Source organism: Vulpes lagopus, chromosome 5 (genome assembly GCF_018345385.1).
Source record: "Vulpes lagopus strain Blue_001 chromosome 5, ASM1834538v1, whole genome shotgun sequence".
Lineage (NCBI taxonomy): Eukaryota > Metazoa > Chordata > Mammalia > Carnivora > Canidae > Vulpes > Vulpes lagopus.
The window spans coordinates 128,227,999-128,243,413 of record NC_054828.1 but is presented as its reverse complement, the minus strand read 5'-3'; the positions used below and the strand labels follow the sequence as shown (position 1 = coordinate 128,243,413).

The 15,415-nt window shown below is 42.8% G+C and overlaps 1 long non-coding RNA gene across 1 annotated transcript in view; it reads right to left on the bottom strand.

Moving 5' to 3' along the window:
* Positions 1 to 3,317: 3,317 nt before the first annotated feature.
* Positions 3,318 to 15,415, bottom strand: part of LOC121490450 — a 51,767-nt gene continuing 39,669 nt past the window's right edge. Inside the window, exons 3-6 of the long non-coding RNA XR_005987683.1 lie at positions 5,728 to 5,963; positions 5,472 to 5,639; positions 4,729 to 4,886; positions 3,318 to 3,511 (exon numbers count right to left, since the gene is read on the bottom strand). This is a non-coding gene — a long non-coding RNA (uncharacterized LOC121490450). The remainder of the gene's footprint in view (positions 3,512 to 4,728; positions 4,887 to 5,471; positions 5,640 to 5,727; positions 5,964 to 15,415) is intronic.

The window sequence follows — 15,415 nt, the reverse complement described above, 5'->3', positions numbered from 1 at the left end:
AGCATGGATTCTGTGATAGAATTTTACTAAACTGAATTTTACTAAAATGACCTGTTGCTGTCTAAGAATTTAGTTTTTTCTCCCATGCACTTCCAGCTAAAAAAATAGCTTGCTTCTCAGGTTTATTTTTTGCACCATAATGTATTCATCTTCTTTTCATAGTGTTTCAATAATTTAATTTTTTTTCTTGTAGGGTTTTTTTTTTCAAGTTTTCTTCTTGTCTTCCAAACTTACTTTGAAGTTTTTTTTTCCCTCCTACCCTTGCTCCCATCTTGTTATTTTCATTTTTATCACTATAAATTTCAAGAAACATTGTAACCCCTTATATCCCAGGGCCATGCTCATCTCAGAAATATCATCTTGGAAATAAATCCCACTTCTTAAATATCACAGCTGGAAACTGACCTGGGATCCTGTGCTGCTCAGTCATGGCTTCTTCCCCTAAGACTTGCTCAGTCTACTCACTTCTCTTAGAATTAACACAGCCCCACTTTTCAAGGGTCTGTGATGTTTGAGAGATTATTCTAGACATTACGGAGCAATCGCAAAAATCTCAGAATGCTGGAGATGGACAGGAATTAAAGGACTGCTTCATTCCACCTCGTTATCTTACAGACAGGAAAACTTCAGCCATAAAAGAAGCGATACAAAAAGGGACGGTGTTAAAGCTGCCATCCTCTTGTTATTTCACCCAGGAGCAAGACACACGCTTGGGAACAAAGCACCGGAGCTTCTCGTGTACGCATAATCCCCGGAAGGACATTTGGATTTGAGATGAGCTGGGTATTTTGTTCTTGCAAGGAGCAGGGAAACATTCAGGGAACATGGCCCAGTTTAGGAGGCAGTTTAGGAGGTTCCTTCCCAGGTGAACTTTCCCTGCCGCTGCACACTGCTCCTGACCACAAACACTGGTCTATGTATTGGTAGTGGAGATGGTTTAACCCCACAGGCACTTAAATGCATCCTGCTTCTCTACAGGTGTACCTTGTGCTTCTGTTTCCATAAAGTACCTGAAACCTCTGGGTTCCTAATGAGTCTCTAGCAATAAAGGAAAAAAAAAAACCTACAGATCTTGACCTTGTAGTTCCATCCTGTTGTTTCTTCTACTTCCCTTCTTCCCGTGGCTTCTTTCTTTGTTCTGATATTTCCACTATTAATGCTACCCTTCTTGGGATTTTACATGTAGGAATCCTTTGAGGACTGGGAAAAAGTTGAATTCCTCCATGGAGAATTTGCACTCCTTCTACTAGCTGCCCCAGGACAGTATCACTCAGGGATCATTCCAGTTTGAATGTCTGTTTTGAGTTCTTGGGAACCACCCAGAGGGAAGAAATTTCAGCTACAAACTCAACTGAGGCCTGTTCCTTTTTGTTTTGTTTTTTTTTTTAAATCCTACCTAGCTTACCCCATGAGCCCTCTTTTCCTCTTATTCAGATCCAAGACTGGTATGTGAATGTGTGGAAGGGTTTATTTTTTTGTTTCACCCTTAACATTTGAATGCATGTCCTTTTAGGTCCCAGATTTATGAGAGAAGGCCTTCCTACTATACGACACATCTTGGGGGACCCAGGTCTCCTATTTCTAGTGCCCCATGCTGTTAAACGAAAACTCGAATCCACCAGCTTTGGAGATACCCTGGGGGAAAGTTCATCTGCAGGATTTGACTTAAGTTTTTTTGTTTGTTTGTTTGTTTGTTTTTTGCTTTTCTCCCTCATTTTTCTAGCCTAAAAAAATAGCTTATTTTTCTACCAACTCATTAGTGCATTTAAAATGTTTTCTTTAGGAGCACCTGGGTGGCTCAGTCAATTAGGCATCCAACTCTTGGTTTTGGCTCAGGTCATGATCCCAGGGTCCTGAGACTGAGCTCCACATGAGGCTCCTAACTCAGCAGCAGAGAATCTGCTTCTCCCTCTCCCTCTGCTCCTTCCCCTGCTCTCGCTCTCAAATAAATAAATAAATAAATAAATAAATAAATAAATAAAACTTAAAAAAAAAAAAAGACATTTCCTTTAATATATTTAGTTAGAATATTTAGAAAAAGAGGGTCAATCTGGGTACCTAGCTCATCATTTTTATCAGAAAAATCTGAAACAATCATTTTCATGTTACTTATTTCCTAGTATTCTTCTATTTCAGAGTTCAGTTTCTATTTTTTCCCATTCCTGAGTTATAGGGGGATTTATTTTACATCAGATTATTCTATCAGTTATCATTTAATTGCAATAATAGAGAACTCCAGTGCCTTACACAGAGATGGGGGATGTTTGGGCCTTCCAGAGGCAGCCCCTCCCATCTCTTCAGCAGAGGTGAGCCCTAGCACGCAGGGACTCAGCACTCACCTTAGCACCGTCAAGTGACAACACTAGAACAATTCAGTAAGGAGTTGAATGTCCTTTATTCAAGGAAAACAATCCATGGATGGAAACCCTCCTCCTCAGGGATTTTGGGCAAGTGAGTCTTATAGAGAATTAAGAGAGACAAGCAGAAATAAGCATCACTGGCAAGGAGGTCAGGGCTTTCCTGAGAAGTCTAGCAGGTCCTACCCCATAGGGCCAAGTAAGCCAGAGGAAGCTGCTGGATGGTTGGGATTGGTGTTCACTCCGTGTCTCTGACAGTGAGGTGGCCCCATACCAGCAGGCTGAGTCAGCCTTAGATCTGTGATGTGGGCCATGAGTGGTGTCCATTTTCTGGCTCTTGATAAACAAAGTAACTATACAGGCCTTTTTCCTTGTGTTTTTTCATCTTCCCTCCAGGTGTCACATCTGCTTTCCAAGCAGGGAGCAGGAAGAAAATAAAAGTGGAAAGCAAGGGGTAGCTCTCTATCTGCAAACCAAGGGTTTTCCAGAGCCCTGGGCTTATACCTGACCTGCCAGACGTGTCACGTGGTGGCCCTGGCCCAAATGCAGTCTGTGTGATTGTTTGCAGTGGGGGCACTGCCCCCCATACACACCTGGGGTCCCACTGATAAAGCAAAGGGCCTGGGATCCCTGGGTGGCGCAGCGGTTTGGCGCCTGCCTTTGGACCAGGGCGCGATCCTCGAGACCCGGGATCGAATCCCACATCGGGCTCCCGGTACATGGAGCCCGCTTCTCCCTCTGCCTGTGTCTCTGCCTCTCTCTCTCTCTCTCTCTCTCTCTGTGACTATCATAAATAAATAAAAATTAAAAAAAAATAAAATAAAATAAAATAAAATAAAAATAAAATAAAGCAAAGGGCCAAGGAATCCAGGCGAGGTCACTCCCTGTGTGTGCCCCGGGGCTCAGTGCTGGCTTCTACAGCCTTGTCATCCGATAAGGCCTGAACTCCTGCTACTCTCAGAAACTCGTTTTTTTTGTTTTTTTTTGTTGTTGTTGTTGTTGTTGTTTTTTGTTTGTTTGTTTTTTTGTTTTTTTTTTTTTTTGTGGCTCATCACAGGATCAATCAATACGTACCCGCTGTTTTGTCTCTTAGGATTATCATTTGATTTTCTCTGTGTTTCCTTGTTTTCACTTATTTGATGATAGGTCACGATCTAGGAAAGGTAAAGGACCGTTTACTCATTCCCTTGTCTTTTCATTTTGCTTCCTTCTTACTTCCTTCTTTTTTTAATGATTTTTTTTTTTTCACATTTGGTGCATGAACATTCAGGATAGATCTTCACTGTGGATTGTAAGCTTCATCATTATATTGCATTTCCTTTTGTTTAAGAGTTTTTGCTTTTGGTGAAATCTGGCTAGACACGGATTTAACAGCTCTGCTTTATTTTTATTTGCATTTCCTTGGTACATCACCATCTCTTCTATTAAAGTTATCCTTTCTACGTTATCTCTGTTTGGATATATTCCTTAAATATCCCCATCTTCTCTCCCGACTCCCAGTCAATGTTTTGCTAGTTTACTACTACGATATCTTATAACACGTTCTACTTTCCAATCATGTTCTCCACAGTTGTTCAACCTCGTGTCTCATTTTCAGTAAATTCAAACTACCACCAGTCTTTTCCATGTCTTCCTCCCTCCCTCCTTCCTCCTGCCTTCCCCCTCCTCCTGCCTCCTTTCCACCCTCCGTCTCCTCCCAAACCCCCTCCTCTCTCCTCTTTCCCTCACTCCCACTCCCAACATCCTCCCTCCTCCTTCACATCCTCCCTTTCTCCCTCTCTTCTCCCTCCCATCCACCCATCCAACCTCCCCCTCCTCCCTTCTCCTCCATCCTTCCTCCCCATCCTAACCCCCCCTTCTTCCCTCCGCCTCCATCCTCCCTTGCTCTCCCAATCTCCTCCTCCTCCTCCTTCCCATCCTACCTTCTCCTTCCCCTTCATCCTCCAGCTTATTATCTTGCAGCTATTTTTTTTTCCAGAAGGACTACTGAGGACCATATTCCCTGAATTCCTGAATGCCTAAGAAGACCTGTCTGTTGTCTTTCTACCTGATAGCTGCTGGTTTGCAGATAAACATTTTAAGTCACATTTTCATCTCTAAGAACTTAGTACACACTGTCCCACTACCTTTCACATTTGAGTGCTATAGAAAGGTTTAGGGAGATCATGCCCCTTTCCCTCCAAGAGATAAGCTGATTTTCCCATATGTGCCGGAGAATTTTCTCTGTTAACTTTAATAACTTTTTTACTGAATTTGTTTTTCCTGGGACATGTTACACTCCTTGAATCTGTGGATTCTAATCCTTTTAAAAAAATCAGAAGGAGGAAGAGCCCTCCTAAATGTCAGCAAGACACCCACTGGGCTTTTCTACCTGTTTTGGAGGACTCATCCCTCCATCCACGGTGCTCCAGGCTTGTGGAGATGTACTCCCTCACTCGGTGTCCCTCCTTGCCCTGAAGATTACCCCATCTTTAGGCACTTACATCCTCAAAGAGTTTTTAATGCTGTGGGGAAGTGTTTTTGGCAAAACTGCAAATGATCAAAAGGATACAAAATCACACAATTAGAAATGGGCAGAAATTATCAAAATAGTAATGACAGTTATTATTTCTAAATAGCAGAATTATGGATGATTGTCATTTTTTATATTTTTAAATTTCCTACAAAAGCTACATAATTACGTGTATACCCAGAGAAATACAATGCATTAAAAAAAAAAAAAAAAGGATGCAGCCTCTTGTCTCAACCAAGTTCTAGATATTTTTTACCAAATCCAGGCCTAGGTTCCTCTCTGGCTCTTGAGCAGACAAACTCCACGCCCTCAGTGCCTATCTTATCAATTGAGCTATCCTGCTACCACCAGGTGACCTTCTACAAAGTTGCGAAGTAGGGAATATAACATGTCTTGAACTTGCTGTGGGGGAAGGATCACACCGTGGTTCTGAGAATCCTGTTCATCCCTATCTTGTATTTTGCCTTTGGCTTAAACCTCTGAAATAAAATTTTCTCATTAGAGCACTACGAATGGTGCTAGAAATCTACTTCTAGGGAACAGAGCTGATGGCTGGCACTAAAAGAGCCCCCTCACCCCACCTCCTGCTTGCTTTGTCTCACCTGTCCCAGGGGAGCAAAGGGACTGAAGAAGCCTAGGGCCCTGAGCCGTTCAGAGACAGGAACACAACACTGAGGCCAGGGCTCCCGGAGCACCGGGCGGGCAGAGGCTGGGAATCCACAGTGGCCATGGGACAGGAGTCCCTTCCAAGGTAAGGCCTCACGCAGCTCCTGCATCACGACAAAACAAGGACATGGGAGACAACAGAAATCGAAGTAATCTATGAACTAAACTGATTGCCCAAGTATGTAAATGTACCTAAAATGCTACTGTCATGAGGCATAACACACGCGTACACACACGTGCCCACAATTGGCAGGAATGCAGGGTTTTGCTCGAAGTCAGGGAGACTCCTTTAATGGGCAGACGTTCTGTACACACTACGGGCTGGCTGAGGCCCAGCAGGGCCAGTGAGGTGACCGAGACGCCCCCCTGGGTTCTCAGCATTGTGTCCACCGCCTGTGTTCTTCAACGTGCAATCTGCCATGATTTACCTGCAATAATAAGACATCTTTAAACATTATTTTCGGCAATTTTCCTTATAACCACCCCACCCCACCCACCTATTGCCCTTCAGCACAAACCAGCAGACCACAGAGCATGGCCAAAGGCGAAGATCACTTCTAAATTATCCCTGAAGGTTTTTAGAAGGCCTGAGTGTAAACAAAAGAGACAGTGAAAATGTTCAGATGACTGTCGGTGGCGCGGATTCCAACTGCTGGATCACTTCCTGGATTTTCTGTGCAAAAAACGTCAAGTCGAAAATGAGAACTCCTGTTTACAGATGGGGGGGGGGGACAACTTTCAAAATGCTCCTTGTGTCATTAGATTAATTTGCTATGCACCTCAGGGCAATTATATTAGTGGCAAAGCTATTCTTGCAACCTCGTCCCCTAGCAGGCACTGTAATTAGAGGAGCCCACATCCCCACAGACACAACCTCTGCAGACTGGAAGGCAGGGCCCATTACGTTTACCCCGAGCACCTCTGACGCTCGCTCTCTCTCTCTCTCTCTCTGCTGAGAAAGAGGCAAATGTGCACTCTGAAAATTAACACAGCCAGAAAGGAAACATCCCACAGGGTGAATCAATACCCAGCAAAGGATAATGGGATTCCTGTTCAGGCAGCTGTGTCCTGCCCCCTCCCATTAGCACCTGTCAGCGAGAGCAGTCAGGGCCGGTCAATGGGCAACTCGCCTCACAGCTCAATTCTCAGGATGATCATTAGCTCCAGCGACTCCGAGGCACCCCATGCTGCCAAATAGTGTCCTTTTCTCCTTAAATGCAGACAAACAATGACTTCTCCTCTAACAGCTGGCACAGACCTTGTTAATCTCTCTTGTTTCACTCCTGTTTTGCCCTTTGCACAGTGTGTAAGAACAGATCGGCGGGAAGGTAGAAATTAGGTTATTCAAGTTAATTTCGGGACACGCTCTACTCAGAGGCTCAGAACCCATCTAAGTTGGCATGCATCACTTAGAGGTAATCACAGGATGGAAATAATGCCCCACTGACCGTGTCAGCTGGTAAATGATCAATATCCTCTTGGGAGATTTTTAATAAACATTTGCTAAGAAGACGAATGAATGATCCCACATGACTGAAAATCCCTCTGTCCCTGTCCCTCTGTTTCTGCCCCTCCCTCCCTCTTTTCTGTCCTCCTTTCCTTCTTTCTCCCAGTTTTTCCATCCTCCTCTCACTGCAAAGTACAAGTGGGTAGCCACTTCAAGGGAACCTGGGCACTGAAGTCAATCCTGAAGAGGAGGAAGAAGAGGAAAAACAACAGGCCTACAGGTCAAGCTGCTTCAGAAATACCTGCATGCTACAGGGCCAGGGATTCCGACCTCTCCCAGGAATGTATAACGTGCTAAGATTCTCACCCAGATATGTTATATTCTATCCAAGAGAATCACGAAGGTATGTCTAGACCAATTGGGTAGAGGCGATCCGGTGTTTTCATTTTTGTCTTTTTTAACTGACTGCTTTCCTATCAGCTTTGTGTGTGTGTGTGGACTTACAATTAGGCACATCTTATTCTTTGGGAAGATCGGGTCAGTTCACAACCGAGAGGAAATCGGCGAAATTGCAGAATGTATTAACAATGATTATTTCACTACGTTCCCCTTCATATATTCACTCATTCATTCACAAATATTTATTGAGCACCTATGGAATGTCAAATGCTTCTACACAAAAAGAGATCTCACAGATTAGCTGGGGGAACCTACTGGGGAAGAGAATAGATCAGTAGGGTAGGTATTTTCACCAAATCTGATCATTTCTAAAGAACTCTGGAGAGCGGAGACCAAAAATCCTCAAATCTTCTATTGACAAACAATGTAGATGAAGCTTGAACCTCAACAACTCGCCACAATGAAAGGTTCTGCCTCTGGAGCATCTAGAAAAATTTTCTTTCTCCATCTCTTATTGAAAAGGTAATGCACATTCATTCTAGAAAGTATAAATTTAAAAAAATTAAAAAATTAAAAAAATTTTAAAAAAAGAAAGTATAAATTAAAAACAAGAAAGAAAAAAGTTTCAAATTGCCTGTAATCACCATCCAGAACTTTTGGCAATTATCTTCCACATGTATGTGTATGTGTGCGTATTGTCCGCGTACACGTGTGGCATGTACGTACGTGTGTATATGTGGTGTGTGTTAATGTGGGTTTTCTCTTCTATCTGAACCATCTGAAATTGCTAGTATCAAACCATTTTGACATCATTTGACAAAATAGCACTTTCACATGGCTCAACCTAATATTTCAGATAGATTTAAAGAAATGGGACTATAACATATATACTATTTATATTCTGACTGTTTTTCATTTAACTGTGTAAAATAGTGTCCTTTTTCTGAGGTTAAGCATTTTAATAGTTTAAAATTAAACAAACTAAATAAACTAATTCCCAATGGCTCAGCATTTTCCATTATATGGGTGTCAGATAAATGTTTAAATATAGCAGACTATCTAAAGAAAAACTTTCTGATTTTCCACATTTTAACGTTGTTATGAAAAGCATCCATATCTCAAGCTTCTTCCAGTCATAGCATTGATGCTTTGAAGTCAAACGTGCAAGATATACTCTCCAAGGGAAGAACAAACACAACCACTTAGCATTTTGTAAATTAAGCTCAATTTCTGAATAACGCTGATAAATCAAAGATTGTTAGCACATACACTTGACCCCGGCCTCCCACAAAATTAGTTCTTGCAATCAACAGCTTCTATTGCCTAAATATTTACCTTCCACCATCACCAAGTTACATACTGCCATCTATTTGTTGAAATATTCTCCCTGACTTTACAATGCTGCCCCCCCACCCCAGTCAGGGACACTTACACTGTTACAGACACGTGGGGCAGTGCCCTCTGACCCATGACAATATCACCAACTACATAAGCTAAAATATGCCTCCCCAGCTACCAGGATAGGGTGGGACCCTAATAAGTGAAACTATAAAAAAGAGTTGGGGCCACACAAAGACAAAACAATGAGGGAGACATTCATTTAGAAAACATTTCTAGGATCATGCTCTGAAAATCGGAAGTAGAGTTAATTCTTGTTCCATTAAAGCAAGAGCTTCACCAGGGTACAGTGGGGGGAACTCTGCAATGAATGCATCTCAGCTTTCCCCAGGAAATATTACGCAGAGATGAATCACCAGCCTTCCATATGCTTTGCCACATTTCACCAAGCACATGATGGAAAGCAGCTCAGAAACCCCCCACAGTGTTAGGCCAGCTCTCAACTAGCCCTATCCATTTTGAAAATGGTGGAAATGGGCATTCCAGTGGTAGATCTCATGTTCTTGCCATGGTATGCTTTCACCTGGTTAAAAATAAAACATGATTTTTTTCTAAAGCAATTTCAATTCCAACAAACCATAGAGAATGAAGATTCTGAAAAACAACTTCAATTGAAAAATATTTATTAGCAAAAAAAAAAAGAAAAATATTTATTAGCAGAGTTAAATTCAATCGTATACATATATGGAGAGATTTTAGCCAAATAACCTGAAACTTCAGTAGCAGATACAACCTGCATTTTCTTATGCTCTGAAAGTGGCACTCCCAGTTATCCACATTTCAGGCAACACCCATTTCCTTTGGAACTTTGAGGCTGATTTCATTGCCCTTTCTACGTCTCATCCAGAATTGGGAGGGAGATACTCAGGTGTTTGTAAATAGAAGGCAGCAACTGAGAGAGAATTATAATAATTTACACGTTGATAATACTTGCATTTGAAATTTCAAAGAGCTCTGCAAACTCACCAGTACCATTTCCCTCATTTTTGTTAGGAAAAAACCTGGAGCACACCCACCCAAGGGAGTAAACTAGCTGCAAAGTCAACAATAGAAGCAGAAAGTCCAGAGGCTTCTTGGTGAGCTCCCCGTAAGTGGCCAAGCACAGAGAATGCATCATTAGGGCTGACGCGCCAATGGGACAACATGTACGTAAGCCCTTGTGAGCACGTGGAAATCACTGCTGGTCCTGGGAAGAGTCTTTTGTTGTCCATGAGATGATTAATCACATGTTCACAGCTGGAGATTAAACAGACCCAAAGAGGCAGCCATTGTCACCTTTTGCCATCATTCCAACAGTGTAATAAACAGGGGATACCAGAAACCGTTCCTCCTCCACATGCCCAGCTGCTTCTCCTACCCACCCTCTACCGAATGCTCAATACTAATTATATTTTAAAATGTCAAATGCTATTTATTTTGACGTTAAAAAAATGTCTTTGGAGAGTCAAAACAGTATCTTTAAAGACGAACGATCCTGATAGTAAATTTGCAGCTTTGAAAGTCAACATCTATTTCTCCCTTTGCTCTGCTGGCGGGTTTTGAAATCTTCTGCAGAAACAAGAAGCGACACTGATCCTCAGAGGTGATGTTTCCATACAGCAGCCAAAACTAAAACTAGCACTCCCATGGAAATCTTCTAAAAGATCACCCAAATAGATATACACGGTCACATGCACATCAGAGAAATCCAATCAACATATGCTAAATCCATTTTCTGTTTTTCAACCAATGTAGCAAATTACACACAAAGTTGGTTTGCTCTATAGGACTGTTTAATCTGTTGGGACAAATTGGGCCTGCTGTCTGTTTTGGTAAATAAACTTTTTTTGGCACCCAGCCACACCCATTCATTTATAGATTGCCTATGGGCTGCCTTCATGCTCCGACAGCAGCATTGAGTAGTCAAGACAGACACCTTACGGACCACAAAGCTGAAAATTTACTATCTGGCCCTTTATAGAAAATGTTTTATAAACTCCGGTTTAGTCTATGAAATGGATTAGCCACAAAACATTCTAGAAAATTACAGGAAAATAAATCACCATGTGGAGTAGATTTAGGAGAGGCAACATGACTTAAAAATACCTCTTGTAAATAATAATAATAATAATAATAATAATAATAATACCTCTCATGTTGATGGGTGCCACCTATCACATCTATTTACCTCCACCTGCGATCACGGAAGCTTCCCCTCGGTGAGCACCTAGTACAAGGCTTCTGAGCCACCCTCCTGTGCCATGAAGGAGTCATATTCACAAAAGCCATGCAAAATAATCATGAACCCACTTGGTGTTGGGCAAACACCTCCCATCACAGCCCAGCCCAGCCCTGGACAATTCAATGTGTCCTTTAACACCAGGCAGGAATCGGCTTCCCTGACCAACTTTGACCAACAGAGTTATTTGGCAGATAGTGGGAAAAAGCCATCACAGGACTCCTTGGAAAGGCCTCCCACCCCCTCCAGCTCTCTCCCAGGGCTCGGTAGCCAGGTCACCTTCATCTGTAGCTCAAGGTCACTGTCTTGACACTTCACTCTCTAGTCACCATTTCCAGCCACACACAGTCCATGCTGTCAGAACTTCTCTCTTTTCTGGTTCTTCTCATGAGCACATAGCACAGTAAAGCACGCCCCAGGAAGGACACAATGCGGGGGAAGCATCTCAAGGAGTGAAAGCACTGTGCTCTGTAGTTGTGGCTCTAAGCCACGACACTTCCCCATGGCCACATCTCATTCTGACCCTGACCCCACCCCACTACCAAAAGGTGGTAGGGCTCCATGCAATCAGCACTGGACTGGGACTCGGAGGGTCAAAGGTCTAGTCTAGTCTCCACAGCTATCTGTGTCTCATGAGCTCTGGGAAATTATCTAGTCTGTGTGGGTCTTGTTTCTTCATCTATAAAATTTCCTCATCAAGAAAGGGCAATAGTAATTCCCCTTTCTGAGATTAAAGGCCACTCTGAGAATCCAACAGATTCTTTAGTCTTTTTCTCTAACAACAACAGCAAAGTACATAAATATTCTGTGACTTAAGAGACCAGGGGAGAATAAAAAGCAGGTGGATTTCAGGTCTTTAAAATCATCCTGCATATTCATGACAGAGCTTGTACTTTGTCCTGAAGACACTGAAATCCCCATGAAAGCTTTTTAAACAGGGCAATGATATTACCATATTTGTGCTTTAAGAAATTAGAAAATTGTCAACACTGCAAAGAATGACTTGTAGATGTAGGGAGGTGCTATGGTCAGGGTGGAAAATGGGTGAGAGAGGGAATAAAAAGACAGAGGGAGAAGGACCCAAGGGAAGGTATCACTTTTTGGGACCACTGCTAATCTAGGTGTAGTCCATGACCAGCAGCAGCACTCCACCTGGGAACTTACCAGAAATGCAGAATCCCATGTCCCACCACAGACCTTCAAAATCCACACTTTAACAAGATCTCCTGGAGATTTGCACTTTAAGAGAAAAGTGCTGGGCTACATTTTAGTTAAGAGGCATTAGAGATGCTAAAGGAAGAACTCAAATTACTGCAGTACAAGTAGAAAAGGAACAAGAAATTTGAGTTATGCGCAAGGGAGGACTGACCACATTTGATAACACTTGACGTGAGAAATGCAATAGTGAGGAGATCAAGGAAATGCCCAAGATTCCAGCTAAACACTGGGGACAGAGGTCCTGCCATTTGCTAAAATACGGAATACAAAGAGAAGAGCAATTTTGGAGATATTATCAAATTCCCCTTGTGACATGTTAATGCCAAGTGCCTATAAAATTTTGCTGGGGTCAGGTCCAGTGAGCACTTTGGAAATATAGGTTTAGAGTTCAGCAAACAGGCCCTTGGTGAAGAGAGAGGGTTGGAAGTCAAGGTAGGGAGCCAGTACTTGAAGCTGAGGAAAGTGGTGACATTGTCCATAAAAATAAATAAATAAATAAATAAGTAGAGAGGGTAAGATGATAGAAGAAAAAGAAAAGAGAAAGGCATGAGAAAGAAAAAGATATGCAAACTGTAAGAAAACCCCAAATTAAGGTGAAATTAAAGGGAAAAGGAGGAAGTTGGTTCACTCAAAAGGACTTCTACTATCAGAGAGGCAGAGCCTGCTGGTCGACCTACTCCAACCATCTGCTCTGGCTCTGTCTCTTTCTCACCCTCTGGTTTTAGTTCAGCACATGGCTGCTCAGGCTCCACTGATAAATGCCTCCATGGTCAAGTGAGATGAGGACGAGAAGTCTCCTACCTAGGAAACTAGTGCTTTCCCTAATAAGAGCAGGTACCATGAAATAGTAGTGGAGCAGGATAAAGTGAACAGAAGGTCAGGAAAGAAGATGAGAAGATTAGACTTTCCAGACTCTCCTTTAACAAGAAAGGAGATGGGGAGAGGAGGGTCCTACCTTGAACAGCAGGATTTTGTTCTGTGTTGTTTAGCTTAAGGACTGTATAATTTAATATGTTTATGGACTAAGAGGAAGGCGTCAAAGAAAAGCAACAGGGAGAGCCCAAAGACACAGAATGGATGCGAGTGGAGGAACCAGAACCTGGCGGGAAGTGGGGGAGGGGTGAAGAGAACAGGTAGGGGGCTCACCTTGGACAAGGGGGTGAACACATAGTGCCTACACGGATTCCAGGCACCAGGGCTCCATTATGAACCATAAAGCAGGTTAACAAAGTGACAGGGTAGTCCCCAGTGTAGCCAAGGCACTCAGGCAGTTGGCCAAAGGTCCAATATGGAAATGATTTCTAGAATGGAGGTTGAGTGTCCAGGTACCTGAATGGCATTCCGAAGAATCCCTGCCCTTCCTTTACATTCTGCTTCCTGGGACATCAGTCTCAAGCCATCCAGGGCAACTGAGAAACCTGAGCTGTCTTTGAAAAAGCTTTTGCACGTGTTTGCAAAAATCACATTTGCCTTCGAATTCGACTTTAGCTCTTTAGCACATAAACCAGTCCAATGTTGTTATACCTACATTTATACAAGATGTAGAAAAAGCGTCATATTTCATAAAAGGTGAAAAAGCCTGGAAACCAAGAGAACAATGACACTGTCAGAGGCGAAAGTGCTTTTCGAAGTTGACAACTCACTGTTTACAATGGAGCTCATTCAGGAAACCTTCAATGATTCGTATGGAAAACAAAATCAAGAAATTACTTTGTCAGAATGTGCAAATTTAACCTCTAGGGATTTGGGGAGGGGGCAACAGGAGCAGTTCTGTAATTACAAGTCGCACGGAGGTACTCCGTTCTTGGCAGTGATGAGATTGTGCAAATTGAAAAGTATGTAGTGACAGTTGGTGGCAGAAATCCTAGAGAAAACGAAGCCTGCCAGGTACCAATCCGTGCATGACAAGATCATCACAAATGCATGGATGACTCACATTTTTTTTCCCCTCACAATTTAATGCTGGTTCCACAATATGTGATTTTGGAGATTTTGTGCTTCTAGCTCGTGTCACACATGGTCTCTATCCCACTCCCCTCTCTCAGGTCAAAGATTCAGGGGGCGAAGAACAATGACAATATTTGGGAGATTCAAATGTCATTTTGGGAACTCTACAAGGAGCTAAACTCTTCTGGTTTTGAAATTCACAATAAGAAATACATCAAAAAAAAAAAAAAAAAGAAAACCCAAAATTAAACAAATGAGAAGTGGCACGTGTTAAGCATCATATTAGCAACAAACGTTGACGGAAGCCCTTATTCCAAGTAAGGGAAAGAGCTTTGTGATTCCATGTATTATTTCAACAGATATTGATGAGGCACCATATTAGCTGCTCCCGCGCTGTCACAAAGCACCACAGCCTGGGGTATAAACAACGAACGTTCATTCTCTCACAGGTCTAGATGCTGGAAACCCAAGATCAAAGTATCCCCAGAGTTGATTCCTTCTATGGGGGATAATCTGTTCCAGCCCCACCCCACTTAGCGTGCAGTTATAGGGACTAGGGCTCACCCTAATGATCTCATCTTCACTTGGTTCCCTCTGTAAAGACCTCATCTCCAAATAAGGCCACATTCAAAGTACCAAGGTTTGGGATTCCAACCTATCTTTTCTGGGGGGAGGGGAAGAGGGACACAATTCAACCCTTCATTTGACCTTGGCACTGTACTAGGTACTGGGTAGATAAGAGTGAAGAAAAAAGATCACCCTTGTCCTCACAGAGCCTACAGTAGGGGCACTCAGATAATTACCCAAATAATCGCCTAACTACATCTGCGATAAGAGCTATGAAGGGTCACGTAACAAGGCAGAATGGAGGACAAAAACAGTCTAGGGGTTGGGACACCCTCCCCCAGGAAATAACACTGAGCACGAGTGTCTCAGGTGGCAAGGACAGGCTGTGTGAGACTGGTGGGCACGGGGCACAGATCGTGGCAAACTGAAGAAAGGGACAAGTGCTGGAGCATGCGTCTCAGCCATAGTCACAAAAATGAGAAAAAGAGCTCCCGCTTCTCACTGGCTGTTCTCTTGCCTCCCCACAGTCTCCCGTTCCCTGGGCTACTCACTCCCACTCCCTCCCTCTCTCCTTTTGTAACATTCAGAAGTGTTTAGTTTTGTATTTTCTTATTTTTCAGGAATACATTCAAGAGCTATCCAAAGCTAACAGTCTGTCTCTAGAAACAGTGAGTGCCCCATGCCCA